The sequence below is a fragment of the Petaurus breviceps genome, unplaced genomic scaffold, assembly GCF_028583685.1.
Source record: "Petaurus breviceps papuanus isolate PSGF00001 unplaced genomic scaffold, PetGlider_PUasm1.0 350, whole genome shotgun sequence".
In the NCBI taxonomy this organism is placed as follows: Eukaryota; Metazoa; Chordata; class Mammalia; order Diprotodontia; family Petauridae; genus Petaurus; species Petaurus breviceps.
Window position 1 is genome coordinate 1,784,536 of NW_027186199.1, and position 15,383 is coordinate 1,799,918.

Below are 15,383 nucleotides of genomic sequence, written 5' to 3' on the forward strand. Positions count from 1 at the left end.
AGACCCCTGCAACAACAGCACTGTCCTTCACCAGTGGACAGTATTCACTCTCTGTCTGCAGGACAGTCTTAGGGCTTCTTAACCAAAAGCCAGGTTCCAGGACTTCTTCAACAACAGCACTGTCTTTCACCAGTGGACAAATCTGGCAAAACAACATCAAAACAGACAGACAAAGTACCAGCAAAACAGCCATGTCTCCTCAGTCCTTGGCAGCTCAGGGGGCAGGTCTCAAAAGTCCAGGGCAATTCAAAGTGGCCCCCAGCAATTCTATCAGTCTCTCTCTCTGCCTCCACGTGGGTGCTGCTTCCAAAAAGTTCTTCTGCCTCTCTCTTGTCTCTCCAAATCTACGTCACTAGCTCCTCCCAGTTCAGGACTCTCTTTTCACGTCAACAAGTCCATCCCACAGGTGTGATTAACAAGCTCTGGGTTTTAACACAATCAATTTGAAAACCAAGCCAATACAGGGGAATCTTTAATTGCCATTACTATCACACAAACCAAACATGGTAGAGGGAGAATAGAAGAGGGTCTGGAACAGAACCTTAGAGGATGCCTGCAGTTAGGGATGTTACCTAGATGACGATCCAGTAAAGGAGGCTGAGGAGGAAGAATAAGAAAGTATGGTTTGGGAAGCCAGCCATTCTGTTTGTTAGTCAACAAACATTATTTGAGGTCTCCTTTACTGGTTTGTCTTCCTCCTTTCACTTCTGGAAGTGAATGTTCCTTAAACCTGTCTTTAACCCTCATTTTTTTCTCTGTTCTTTTTCTTTGGCAGTCCTATGGCTTTAGTTATCACTTCTTTGTGGAGAATGTCTGCATTCTCCATATATGCATGTATCAAGCTCCATTTCATCACCTAAGTTCCAGTGCTGCTAGATATATTCACCTGCATTTCCAACTGGCATCTCATCCTTGGTTTTTACCTGGACTCCATTGGAGGCAGGAAGGTCAAAGAAGAGATAGAATCATTATTTGGGAGAGTAGGAATGATAATAGATGAAAAAAGGAAAGAATAATTATTTATAATCTGGTTCAGTTTTCTTGCCCAAGGAAAACAATCTTTGGATTGGGAAAGGTAGTGAATGGCAATTAGGGAGCTGAAACCAAGGATAAATGTGGAGATGGTAAGAGAGTGTCTGGTGCTTTTAAAGAATTAAAAGGTTGCAGATTTCAGTATTGAAAAGAAATTTGAAAAGAATTGGTAGCTATGATTGGTGAGCTGCTATTTTGAACAGCAGAAATCCTGCAGGATAGTGCTTTATACCTAGCAGATGCATAATATATGTTTTTTTAAAAGAATGACTAGACACTGATAAATACTGTACTTGGAGGGAAAAGGTTGAGGACTTAATACTGTAGATTAGTGAGCTTATCTTGCTTGGATTCCTGGAAACAGAATATATTATTGAAAGGATCATTTCTGGGGAAAGGTCTGTGTGTGCGTGCAGGTGTGTGTGTGTGTGTGTGTGTGTGTTTTGCTTTGTTATAAATAATTTAACTCTTTGGTTCATATATTTTAGCATTGTTAAACTAGACAGTAAACTTATTGAAGGCAGGTGCATTTTGTTATACTTCTGTATTTTTAGAACTCCAATGTGCTTCTTAATATCCTTTGGTTATCTTTGTCTCTTTCCTTTCCTCTCATTGATCATTTCCAAATCATTTAGCAAGTCTTGTTGATTCTAGCTCTATGACATCTATTGCATCTGCTCCCCTACTGTCTATACACACTGCTAGTACAGTAGTATATGCTCTCATTACCACTTCCTTGGACTGTTGTAATAGGCCTTACAGGTCCTCTCAACTCTCAATTCCTTTACCCCTTTCCCCTCACTTATAGTTCATTTTTTTCTACCACTGTCAGAATAATTTTCCTTATTCATTGATCTGTAGTTCTGGTCATGTCATTTCTCTGCTCATAAATATATATTTTTTTAAATTAGGAATTATATTTATTTATTTTTTGCTTTTTGGAGGAGGGAATGCAGAGCAATTGGGGTTAAGTGACTTGCCCAAAGTTACATGCTAGTAAGTGTTAAGTGTCTGAGGCCGCATTTGAACTCAGGTCCTTCTGACTCCAGGGCTGGTACTCTATTTACTGCGCCATCTAGCTGCCTCCATAAATTTTTAGTGATACCATATTGCCACCAAGAAAAGTTTAGACTTTTTTCCTTGGCATTCAAGTCCTTTTAGAATCTGTTGCCAACTCACTTAAAAATTTTTTTTCACACTTAATAGTATTTTTTTCCCCAATTACATGTAAAGGTAGTTTTCAACATTCACTTTTATTAAGATTTTGAGTTTCAAATTTTTCTCCTACCCTCCCCTCCCCATTTCCCAAGACAATAAGCACTCTGATGTAGGTTATATGTGTACAGTCATATTAATCATATTTTCACATTAGTCATGTTGCGAAACAGAGCAAAAGGAAAAAATCACTAGAAAGAAAAAAAAGTAAAAATAGTATTCTTCAATAGTATTCTTCAATCTGTATTCAGACTACATAGTTCTTTCTCTGGATATTCATCTCTAACCCCATGTCCCTACTTTCTTTTCCTCTATTCCTTTCAAATTCCTGATTTCCCCATCGTGTTCACCCGCCATTCTCAGTTACCTGCTCCTCCCTCCTTCCTCACAGCAACCCCCTCAAAGCCCATGATGGTGCATCCTTGTGATGGGGATGGGATTTGCGCTGGACCCCTAAAAGGAAAAGATCATATCTTTGGGACCTGGACCCTAAAGCCCCTAAACCAAGTCACTGGTGTTCACCTGAGGCATAGCCCATCCCAGTACCAACCCTTCATTCAGTTACCCCTGACCCAGCCCCAGCCCTTCATTGTCTGTTACCTCTGGGCCACCCCAGACTATTTTCCACCCTTAATCCCATCTAGACCCTTTACCTCTAAGTCAGCCCAGGTTATTCAGCACTCTTACATCAAATCCAGATCTCTCCATAGTCCCTTTCTTCCTCTCCAGATGATGGAGTACAGGCTTTTCCATTGTGGCCCTTTCTCTCATGTTCTCCCATCACATAAGGCTGAATGAGTTAGCTTGCTCTTTGCTTCCCTCAGTTACTTTCAGACCCTCTTTCTGCTATGGTTCTTCAGCAATCGCTCATTCTTTGAGCTTTATTCCATCAATTTATATTGTCCATTTCAGATTCTTCTTGCTGTGCTATCCCTGCCATTCTTTCTCCAGCATCTGGCTCACTCCAACATCTGCCTTCCCATTTGGGTAATTCAATGTAACTGTTGATGCCTTCTCTAATATTCTAACATCCTGTGACTTCTATTTTACTCTGATGTTCATACTTTTGATGTTCATACCCTAGATCTCGCTATAACCTAAAGCACATTGGAATGGGACTCTTTCCTCATTGGTAGAAATCAATGCCCTTGTGCTTTCATAAAGGGCAGAGCAGAGTTAGGGAGAGCAGATAGTTCCTCCTTTTCTTTAAGTCACTTAAGTTCTTCCAAGGTCTCTTCAGTTTTAGGGGTTCTGTAGTTGCTTCAGGAGCTTCTGGCTTCAAGAGAGTAAATTGAAGATGCCAACATTGCTTCAGATTGCTCAAGAAAAGACTGTGGGAAGGAGCCAACATGCCATCAGTCTCTGTCATGTCCCTAACCCCAGTTTGTTACACTAAAGACATCAGGGGAACTTCTCTTGGGAGAGATGTAGGAATCTCTGTCTCAGCTGAGCTGAATTACCTCACTCTCAATGGGAGAGCACCTTCATTCCATATTGTTTAGTGTATATTCGCTTATGCTTTCTCTGATTTCTGCTTTTTGCTGTTCGTCTTGGATAAATGAGTTTCTTTGCCACTTGCTATGTATATTCATTGCAGAACTGATATTTGGTGGGGAGTTGAGTCTTAGGTATTTTAAAGCTTAGGCTGATGCTTCCTCCATTAATGGAAGCACAATTGGATGTTAGTTTGAAGATGAAAAATCACATTCCCTAGGCTAATAATGTTTAAGGGAGCAGATAGATAGAATTTCAGTCCAGTACCTCCTCTCTCTGAGACAGCATAGACAATCTGTCTGGCCCCAACCTCCTGCTTCTCCTGGAAGGAATTAAAGCCTCCCTTGGAGAAGGATGGTAGGAGAAAAGGGAAGAGATTCTTATTCTGCCTCCCTTTGAGCCACACCCTCATGCTACATGTGAGGAACAGCCTTCATTCCATCACTATCACCCATAAGCATACCACCAGTAACTCTGAAATTTTCCTTTATGATCACAATATTCTGTCTCTCCATCTCTACCTCACTTGAATCAAGTCAACAAATAATGAAAAAGTACTTAACCAACATTGTGGTAAGCTTAAGATACAATGAAGGGCAGAAACATTCCCCGTTCTCAAGGAGTTCCCAGTCTAATAGGGGAGACATGCAAACAACTACATCTATACAAAACGTATAAAGGATAAATTAGGTGTGCTCTCAGAGGGAAAGCACTACCATGAGGGGGACTGGGAAAGGTTTCTTGCAGATGAGATGTTAGCTGAGACTTAAATGAAGTCAGAGAGTCCTGAGCCTCTTCTGTTTTTTTTCATCACAGCCTCTAGCTTTTCTACCCTACCCATCCCCCTCCTCTCACCCCCCCCCCACCCCTGCCCTGGATGGGAGTGGCAGGTAGAGGGAAGATGGGGGCGATGGAGGGACACTGCAGAGGGAGGAGGTAGAGGCCATAGGGAGATGGAGAAAAGGAGAAGGGAGGAGGGATGTGGCACAGAGACAGAGGAGAGGGGGAGAAGAAAAAGAAGGGTCAGAACACTGAGGCAGAGGGAGAAGAAGGAAGGGTAGAGCACTGAGAAGTGGGGTAAAGGTGAGAGAAGGGGGAGGGGACAGGAATAGATACTACCCATATGGTAGTAGGAGGGAGAGTTATGGGAAGCTGTTTGTGTGTATATGTATGTGTGAATGTATTCATGGAGATGTGGAGGCTTGTGCTTGAGGGCTGATGAGCATGGGAAAAAGTGAGCATGAGGGGGATGGGTAAACTTTGGGGAAGGGTGAGAAGCAGGAGTATATGCTAGGGAAAGTTGTATGTGAAGAAAGGAGGAGTTACTGGCCTTGGGTAGAAAGGATCCTGGGAGGGAGGGAGCTTTTTTGTGGTGGAGTCACCCACACAGGTGGGGAAGAAATGTAAGTTGGTGGAGATGTTACCAAGAAGGGTGGGATGTGTGATAACTATACACTACACGGTATCCTCTGACTTGTGTGAGGAGTAGGTGTGATGGAAAAGGTGTAGGGGCAGGGGCTATGGGGGCAAGATATAGGGGGCCCTAGGAGGTTATTGGAGTCCATTGGATAATGTGGGGGAAGTGGGGTGGAGGAAGGGGGGGGGGGAAATCACCTGGAAGGAGACATGGACTGAGTGAGGCCAGGCTGCCCCCTGGTGCCTACCTGGAGCTATGCCCTGACTGCCCTCTGATTTTAGAGGTCCCACTCCTTGCTTTGCCTTAGCCTCAATGTTCCCTTTCAGAATTAAAGCTCTAATAAGCCTTAATACAGGGGATATTGAAAGCACTCTCACCTTGTGCTCTACCCTCCCTCCCACCTTCACATCACATGAGGCAGGAAAAGCTTGACTTGTGGGAAGGTAGGTAGGAAGGAGGGAATGACTTTTTTTCCTTCCTTTCCCTGCACCCTTCTCCTTTGGTCTCATCTTTCTCCATTTCCTTCTCCTCTAAGGCTGAACCTCCCCACATCTGCCCCAGCACCACCAGTCACCATCATCATCCTCTCCCTTCTCCTGCCAGACTTGTCTAGGAAGTCTGTCCCTGGCCAGGAGGGGCACACAACACAACCTGAGCCTCCCAACCCAGGCTTGTACCTACCACTCTGTGTGTCTACCCTTGCTTGGGCAGCAAGAACACTGATCCTCCCCTCCCTTATCCTTCTTCTGCTCCCTTTCTCATTCTCCTACTATATTGAGATTCTCTGAGTGTGTTCCCTAACCACAAGCTGCTCTAAGAGTTTCATTACTTCCGAGGGAGGTTAATGGTGGTGATAATAATTATTATTTTTAGTATTATTATTATCATTATTCCCTTTTCTAGATTGTTCTAAAGTAGTAGTTTTTAACCATGAACTTTGAAAAAATTATTAACTATTTCAATATAATTGATTTCTTTTTGCAATTCTATATGCTTTTTTTTAATTTCATGCATTTAAGGTGACAAAGTGGAAAGGATGCTGAACTTCTTGAGTCAAGAAGACCTGAGTTCAAATTCTGCCTCCAACACTGTGTGATTTGGAACAAATCATTTAACCTCTCCTTGACTCAATTACTTCATCCATAAAGCAGAGATAATAATAGTACCTACCTCACAGGGTTGTTGTGAGGATCAAATGACACATAAAATTTATTGTAAACCTGAAAGCACTACATAAATGCTATCAATTATTACTATCCTGAAAACAAGTCCATTGGCATCACCGGGGTGTGAAAGGGGTCAATAACACACAAAAAGGGTGAAGAATACCTGCTTTAACAACTATAAGGTGGGTAATTTAAGTATTAAACTGATTTTACGTAAGACCCTCATGTTCATAGAGGTTAAGCAATTTACCCAAGGTCACACAATTAATAAGCATGTATTAAGCACCTGCTATATGCCAGTCATCGTGCCCAGCATTGGGGATACAAAGAGAGGCAAAGACACTCCCTACTCTCTGGAGAGCTCCCAGTTAAATGAGAGAGAGAATTCACAAACCATTCTGTACAAACACGGTACACACAGGATAAACGGGAGATAATCAAGAGGGAAGACACTAGTTAGCATGTGGTTACAAAAAAAGGCAGAGCCTGACAAAGTCTTTCATTAAGGCTTCCCTTGCGCTTGCTTGTTAGATTATGAAGGGAGCTCAGCTTGGTTTCTCCGTCCTCTGGTTCCTTCCCAGTCTGAGAGAAAGAGGGAGCCCCTTAGCTTTTCTGTACCTGCTTGAATTCCTGACTCAGCTTAGGCCTGTGTACCTTCCACAAGGAAGGTCCTGTATCCTATGGGAGTACAAACAGCTAGTACCCATGGGTGACTGAGAGAGTGTCTTTGGAGTCTGGGGGCTTGAAGGCAGAAATATCTCATCTCCCAAGAAGCTTAGATTGTTTGCTTCTATGAATGCATCTTCCTTTTTCCCAGGAGACTGAGCACTCCTCCTCACCTAACCAAGGCTGAAATCCTGGGTGCTGTGAGATATGCAAAGAAGACACAGATACAACTGGACTTTGGAAGGGCTCCTTTTGAGAATTCAGTATCATTTAATTCAATTTAGCAGCATTAAGCACCTACTATATTCAGGAGTCTATGACTATCTACCCTGGGGACATGGGGTTGAAAAATGCCAGAGAGTCACAGGATCCAAGATTTAAAGGAAGTAAATTTGGAAGTCATATAGTGCAAACTCCTTATTTTTACAAATCAGAAAATTAAAGCAGAAAGAGGTTGTGAGTTGATCAAAATTACAGAGGTAGTGAGTGGGAGAGGCAAGATTCAAAGCCACTTCCTCTTACTCCAAATCCATTTTTATTTCCACTAAAAAATAAAAGAGACTTCGATAACCATCTATTTTAATGCTCTTGTAGTACATAGGCTCAGGGCTCACTCTCTTAACCCCCCCACTAGCACTGATGACTCAGATTCCAGGATCTAGGGATAACCCTTAAGGGTTGTTTGTGTTGTTTTTTTTTTTTTACTGAAAATCACGAGCCCCCATCCACTGCTTCCCCCAATATCTATCTCCAGTTATTATCATTTAACCAAGTAGCACTAATTACTTTTTAAAATAATATCAGTATTTTAATAACATGCAATTTTTACAAAGAGATGATGGTATAGCAAAGACCAAAGTACAAAAACATTCAAAACCAGAAGCCTGCTCTCCCCTATCACCTTTCTCTCTGGGGAGAGTGGGCTCAAATTTAAAATGGCTGCTACAAAATATTCCGCCCACCCTCACCAAGTTTACTTTGGGTGTAAAGTTCATACCTTGTCTCCTTGTTAATTTTCTCTTGGGTTCAAAGGCTATACTCTGGAATATATGTGAAATTACCCATATGAGAATCTCTCTGTCTCTCTTCCTTTCTTCCTCCCCTCCCTTCCTCTTTCTGAACCTCCATTTATTTTCCTCCATGGACTGACATCCCATTCCAATCTTGAATGCCCAAATTTATAGGATATTCAAATATAATTGGGGACTGGGCAATAAAGGTCCAGTTCTTAGAGCATGTACAATATGTTCTGCCTCATATCAATTTACATGGAGGCTTAGGGAGCCTGCTTCTGGCAGTTTGTGATGGAGATGTCTTTCCCCAGTTCAAATGTATGCATTCTCCATTTTCTGTCAGCATATTTTATTGAAAAAAAAAACACACCAAAAAACCCTCTTTTAATTGGCTGCTTTGCAGGAACAGAATGTACATATAAAGGACTTGAATGGATGGAAGTTCTCTGTATTCCCTAGCAGCAAGCAAGACAAGAACTGCTCCAAGTTAGAGAAGAGGTACAACAAACTGCCTTTTTCCACATGTGGGATGCCACGTGGCCATGAATGCAAGGCACCTACATTTCTTCCAACCCAGTTATGCCTATTTTTTCCTTATTTGAGGTGAATAAGTACTAGAGGTAGAATTGACCAGATTATGACCTTATGAACTTCAAAAAATCAGAATAGCACCCAGAGCTTCAATGACTAGAGTTCATAGAAGAAGCTGTTAGTAGCCACAGTAGCCAAGTCTGGTGAAGAGCAAGCTCTAAGTAGTGATGTGATTGACCTAGTCCAGCTATGAATTGATCTGGCAGCTAAGATACTACATTTCTGCCCTCCTATAAGAGAGTTACACCAGGTATGCCACATCCAGAAGTGAGGAGAATGCTTTGTAGCAGCCTTCTAAGTGTGAGTCCACTCTCCTAGGGACCAAGTAGGTGGGTAAAAAGAGGAGGGAATATACTCAGGTTTAGGCAGATGTTTTCCTATTTCAGGTCTTGCTGTATCTTTTCAGTAAATATTCCTTTGTAAAAACTAATTGGTGTTAATTGGTTAATTGATATTGAAGAAATGGTAATTGGTTTAATCATATTAGGGCAATAATTACTGATTAGATGATATTAGGAAATATCAACTGATAATGATATTAGAAGAAATATGGAGGCTCATAAGCTATAGAAACATGAGTTGTAGACAGAAACTCCACAAAACCCTTATAGCTTTTAGAGAGTATTAGTTTTGCTCTAAGAACCAAATAGAGACAGAGACAGAAAAATTCTCATACGGGAAACTTTACATGCATTCTGGAGTATAACCTCCAGATTGCCTTTGAATCCAAGAGAAAATTAACAAAGAGATGAGGTTTTGAGTGTTGGAATAAGGGTTATGAAAATGAGCTCAGACTCTATATGTGCTATACAAATTAATGCTGATATAATTTTTTAGCAGCATCAAATAACATAGACAAATGCAAACAAACATTAAATCAGTGCTTAGAGATTACAGACTAGGCTGAAGAAAAAGACACTCTAGGCCTATTACAGTATTACTACAGTATCTGCTACAAATATTTCCCATTCACAGTCATCTCTTACCTGCAGTGTCCAAGCATCCCACAACAATAGGAGAGTAGGCAGAGCCAAGATCTCCTGACCCTTTAGCTAGCTGTCTGTCTTCTTTGGAAGATTTGCTCCTCCTTTTCCGAAAAATCAGCTATTCCAGGAATGTGTTGGAGCCAGTTTGAGTTGAATCAGCTAATGCTGCAATTCAGGGCTTGGTTGTTTTGTTCATTGCCTACCAGGGAAGGACCTCTAGGTCCCCAAGTGTGGTCCTTTGACTGAATCCCAACTTCGCAGAACAAATTTTCCTAATAAAAGGATTTGTTCTGTAAAACTTTGACTCAGTCAAAATGCCACACCCAAGGACCTAGAGGGCTACATGTGGCCTTGAGGCCAGAGGTTCCCCACTCCTGCTCCAGACTTAAGAAAATAACAGAGAAAATGTTGATAATACATATTAAACTTAAAAATGTGTCATGCTACATTCTCTTCCCCCCACCTCTCCCTGCACCCCACCCTACACCACCCAGAGAACCAATTATTAAACATTTACCAGACTTTACAGGTTGTTCTACCTGTAGGATGTTTGCACTCAACTTTGGAACCTGGAATTGCCCACAAGGTAATCCCCAAGGTTGGAAACATCTATCTTTAGGCTTGATAGTCTTGGAACTGGGCTCAGAAAAGGAAATAGAAAGGTAGAATAAGGCAACCAGGCCTGAAGGTGCAGGAATTCCCCCCTCAAACTCACCTGAGCTGGCCTAGCTTGCTTTCCCTATTTGTCTTTTGCAAATGGCTATTTTCCACTGGGAGGAGTAAGAGGGAACATACAAAAAATAGATCTTCTCTCCCTCTACTCCACCCTCCTCCTACCGTCTGGTAGTCCAAATCAAAATAAAGAAAAAGGATCAAAAGAATGACTTAAATATACAACTTAGTCGTTATAACTTTGAATGTGAATGGGATGAATTCATCCATAAATTGGAACCAGGTAGCAGAACAAAATACAGAATTCATTCCTATTAAAGACATAGGTTTAAATCAGTTCTTCATTAAAATGATAATACACATCTACCTCAAACCATCAGCAAACATTTTATATGTAACACAGATAAGCTAGAAGCCTCCCTGATAAGATCAGGAGCGAAACAAGGATGCCCATTATCACCAATATTATTCAATATTGTTCTAGAAATGCTATCAATAGAAACACTAGCAATGGCAATAAGAGAAGAAAAAGAAATGGAAGGAGTCAGAATGGGCACTGAAGTAATAAAACTATATCTTTTTTGCAGATGATATGATGGTATATGTGGAAAATCTTAGAGATTAAACTAAAAAGTTAATTGAAATACTTAATAATTTTAGCAAAGTAGCAGGATATAAAGTAAACCCACATAAATCATCAGTAGGTCTACATATTACCAATAAAGCCCTCCAAGAAGAGATAGTAAAAGGCATTTCATTTAAAATAACCATAGACAATATAAAATACCTAGGAGTATACCTGCCAAGACAAACCCTGGAACTATGTGAACATAATTATAAAACACTTTTATTCAAATAAAACCAAAAAGTAATTGGAGAAATATTAATTGTTCATAGGTGGGCCATGCCAATCTAATAAAAATGACATTCTACCTAAACCAATCTACTTATTTAATATCATCCCAATAGAATTGCTCCCCCCCAATCTTTTTTTTTTATTGAGATAGAAAAAAATAATAAAATTTATTTGGAAGAACAAAAGGTTAAGAATATCAAAGAAATTAATGAAAAAATATAAAGGAACTATTGGTAGTACTACCAGATTTTATACTGTATTTTAAAGTGGTAATTATCAAAACTATCTGGTACTAGCTAAGAAATAAAAAGATGAATCAGCAGAATAGAATAGATATGTAATACACAATAGTAAATTATTATAGTAACCTTGTGTTTGATAAATGTAAGGATTTAAGCTTTTGGGATAAGAAAAAATTTGGATAAGTAAAAAAAAATTGCTGGGAACACTAGAAAGCAATCTGGCAGAAACTAGGTATAGACCATCTTACGCCATATACCAAGATAAGGTCAAAATGGACATATGACCTAGACATAAAGGGAAATATAAGTAAATTAGAAGAAAGAACATATTACTTATCACATTTATGGATAGGAGAAGAATTTACAAATAAACAAGAGATAGAGATCATTGTGGGATGTAAAATAGACTACATTAAATTAAAAAGGGTTTGTACAAATGAAACCAATGTAGCTAAGATTAGAAAGAAAGCAAAAAAAAAAAAAAAAGAGGGGAAATTTCATAGATAATTTCCCAGTTAAAGTCCTCATATCTTAAATATATAGAGAATTTTGTCAAATTTATAAGAATAAGAATCATTCCCCAATTGATAAATGGTCAAAGGATATGAACAGGCAGTTTTTAGAAGAATAAAAATTACAGATAATTGCATGATAAAATGCTCTGCCATTATTGATTAGAAAAAATGCAAATTAAAACAAGGTTGAGATACTATCTCAGACTTATCAGAATGGCTAAAATGATAGAAGGGAAAAATGACAAATTTTGGAGAGAATAGAGGAAGATTGGGATACTAATACATTGTTGATAGAACTGTGAATTTATCTAACCATTTTAGAGAGCAATCTAGAATTATGCCCAAAGAGTTGCGAAACTGTGTATATATCCTTTGACCCAGAAAGATCACTATTATATCTGTTTTTCAAGATGATCAGGGAAAAAGGAAAAGAGCCTATATGTTCTAAAATAGTTATAGCAGCTCTCTTTGTGGAAGAACTGGAAATTGAAGGGATAAGTTGTGGTATGTGATGGAATACTATTGTGCTGTAATAAATGATCAATAGGTTGATTTTAGAAAAACATGGGAAGACTTGAATGAAATAATGAAGGATGAAATGAACAGAAGCAAGAGATTGGTCCTATACCATAATAGCAATATTATTTGAAGAGTAACTGTGAATGACTAAGCTATTCTGAGCAAGATGAATATTCAAATCAACTCCAAAGGACCTATGAAGAAAGATGATATACACCTCCAGAGAAAAAAAGTATTGTATAGTTTCACATATATCTGTGTCAAATGTTGGCCTTTTCTTGTAGGAGGCTGGGAGGAAGGAAGGGAGAGATGGCTTGGAGCTCAAAATGTAACAAAAACTAGATTATTTTTAAAAGAGATGGCTTTATTACTAGCTTGGTCTTATCCAGGGCTTCTTAAACTTTTTCCACTCGTGACCCCTGGCCATCTAGTCCCACTCCCTCATTTTATAGGTAAGGAAGGGACGCCCAGGGAGATTTACTCACCCAAGGTCACATATAGAGCAGGCACTTCTATGGAAGGTGCTCTCTTACAACATAAGCTGTCGGCAACACATGATTTCATCAAGTTGGTTGGGGAAACTCATCAGTGATCAGATGTTCACCTATCACTCCAACTAGATCTCTATAGTTCCTTTCAACTCTGAATCAATGGTCTTCTATAGCCAATGACTAATCTGGTAGACATTTTCTTGGTCTCTACCCAGATTGTTGCATTAAGGAGATGGGAACCACTAAAGTCAAGAACTGAAATTCCAAGAACATTGTTGTTAATTATTATGCCAACAACAGCAATTAAAAACCCAAGGAACTGGGCTGCTTTTTGGATATCAGGCCAGAGAAGAAAAGTCCCATCTGGTGGCCAGGTGGCATCACATTTGAAAGAAGTCACATAGAGAGGATGGGTTTACTCAGTGGTAGGGTAGGGCACTCCATCTTTCCCTCTCCCTCACTGTGTGGGAGACATAATCCTCCTCTGAAAACATAAACAAACAGCAGAGACCTCCTAACTCCAGGCTAAGGAAGCAAGGCAGGGATGGTATGACCCCAGTGCTGAGCAAAGATCACAGGGTGGGAACCAGAAAGCACCTGTCTCTGGGGAGAGGATGGCTACTCACTCTAACACCTCAGATCCTCTGATGAAGTATCTTAGGTGCCACTTGGGCTACAGTAAAGTCATCTTTTCCACCAAAGGCTTCTAGGAGAGTGTAGGGAAAATGAAGTTGTGGACTTATCTATTACAGGGTGGTTGCTGGTTCTGGGAATGGAAATGGCTGGCCCTTTATCTGAGTGGCAGGTGGCAGTTAAAAGTTTAAGTACTATGTCTTTTTAAATTAGGATTTTTTGTCATAAAGGTATTCTCTACTATATTTGGAATGTCTTTTTCTTTTGGTTCAAAGTGGGAAAAGATATAAGGATATTAATGGGAAATGAAGCACAAGTTATATTTGGAAATGATCTGACTTGTGATAGATTTTGAAATGTCTTCTGTTAATAAAAATTTTACATTTCAAACTCTAGACCAAGCTTCCACGTCGTTTCTCGTCTGCTGCTACTTTTGCATTTAGGAAAATTTCTTGAACTATCTGTAGTTACAGAATCAGTCCCTTTTACTTTGAAGGTATATAACCAAACCCTCTCCATGTGATTACTGGGTAACCCCTCCTCATTAAGCTTAAAATTCTGTCGAGGAAGGGTGTAGCAGAGCCCAATTCTAACTTCTTTCTATATACTAGGAAGATACAGAAGCCAGGGTTAGACAGCCCCACAAGGCTACAGCCACACTTCCTATGGTCACTTGTGGATATGCAATGTACTGAAAATGTACAATTGAGAGTAGGGAGGAAACTTGGTGAGGATGAATATTTAGGGGAAAAAAAGAAGAAAAATTTGAGGGCAGAATGTAGGCAACAGTGCCCCCCAGCTGAAAATTTTCTTTCTATCCTCAAATGTTTCTTCCTTTTTCGGGGAGGTGGGGGTTCCTACCAAATTCTACCTTCTATCATTCCTTATTTGCGCACATGTCATATCCTCCCTCCCCTATGAGAGTTTCCCTGATCACTCCTGCTACATTTGTATCCCTGGAATACATAGTAGGAGGCAACTAGGTGGTATAGCAGATAGAGCTCTGGCCCTGGATTGGGCCTCAGAAACTTACTAGCTGTACAACAAGCCTGAGCAAGTCCTTTAATCTCTGTCTGTCTCAGTTTCTACTTTTTTTAAAGTAGGGATAATAATAACAAATGGGGCAGCTTGGTGGTGCAGTGGATGGAATGCCAGGCCTGGATTCAGGAAGACTCATTTTCCTGAATTCAAATCCAGTCTCAGACACTTACTAGTTGTGTGACCCTGGGCAAGTCATTTAACCCTGCTTGCCTCAGTTTCCTCATCTGTAAAATGAGCTAGAGAAGGAAACAGCCAACCACTCCAGTATCTTTGCCAAGAAAACCCCAAATAGGGTCATGTAGAGTCTGACAAGACTGAACAACAATAAGAATAATATCTACCTCTGAAAGTGCTACAAAGCACCTACAACTAAGTGTTGTTGTGAGGATAATATACGATATTTGTGAAGTCCTTTGCAAACCAACCTTAAAATGCTATATAAATCTTAGCTACTATTATCATTAATAAATGGTTCGTTAACTTGGTTACAGAGGTGCCCTGCTACTAAATGATCTTCTGCTATCTTATATTGGAAAGAGCACTCTGAATTTGGAATGAGAAGATATGGACTCATATTCTAATTCTGCCTGCCACTTATTGCTGTGAGACCTTGGGCAAGTCACTTTGTCCCTTTGGGCCTTGGCTTCCTCATCAATTCATCAATAAGTATTAATCACCTCCACTGGGAATACAAAGGTATAACTGAAACAGTCCCTACCTTCAGGCAGTTTACTTTCTTCTGGGGAAACCGTAAACATGGAATATATCAGACATCAATACAAGGTAATGGCAGGGGGCACTGACATTTGGGGAAATTAGGAAAGACTTCCTGTC

General features: G+C 40.1%; 1 long non-coding RNA gene across 1 annotated transcript; it reads right to left on the reverse strand.

Moving 5' to 3' along the window:
* Nucleotides 1–610: 610 nt before the first annotated feature.
* Nucleotides 611–10,352, reverse strand: LOC138168065 (uncharacterized). The gene is made up of 4 exons (XR_011170024.1): nt 10,296–10,352; nt 9,581–9,852; nt 2,935–3,578; nt 611–2,700 (listed from the first exon to the last, which is right to left on the reverse strand). It is a non-coding gene; the product is annotated as an uncharacterized lncRNA (long non-coding RNA).
* Between the last annotated feature and the right edge of the window lie 5,031 nt (nt 10,353–15,383).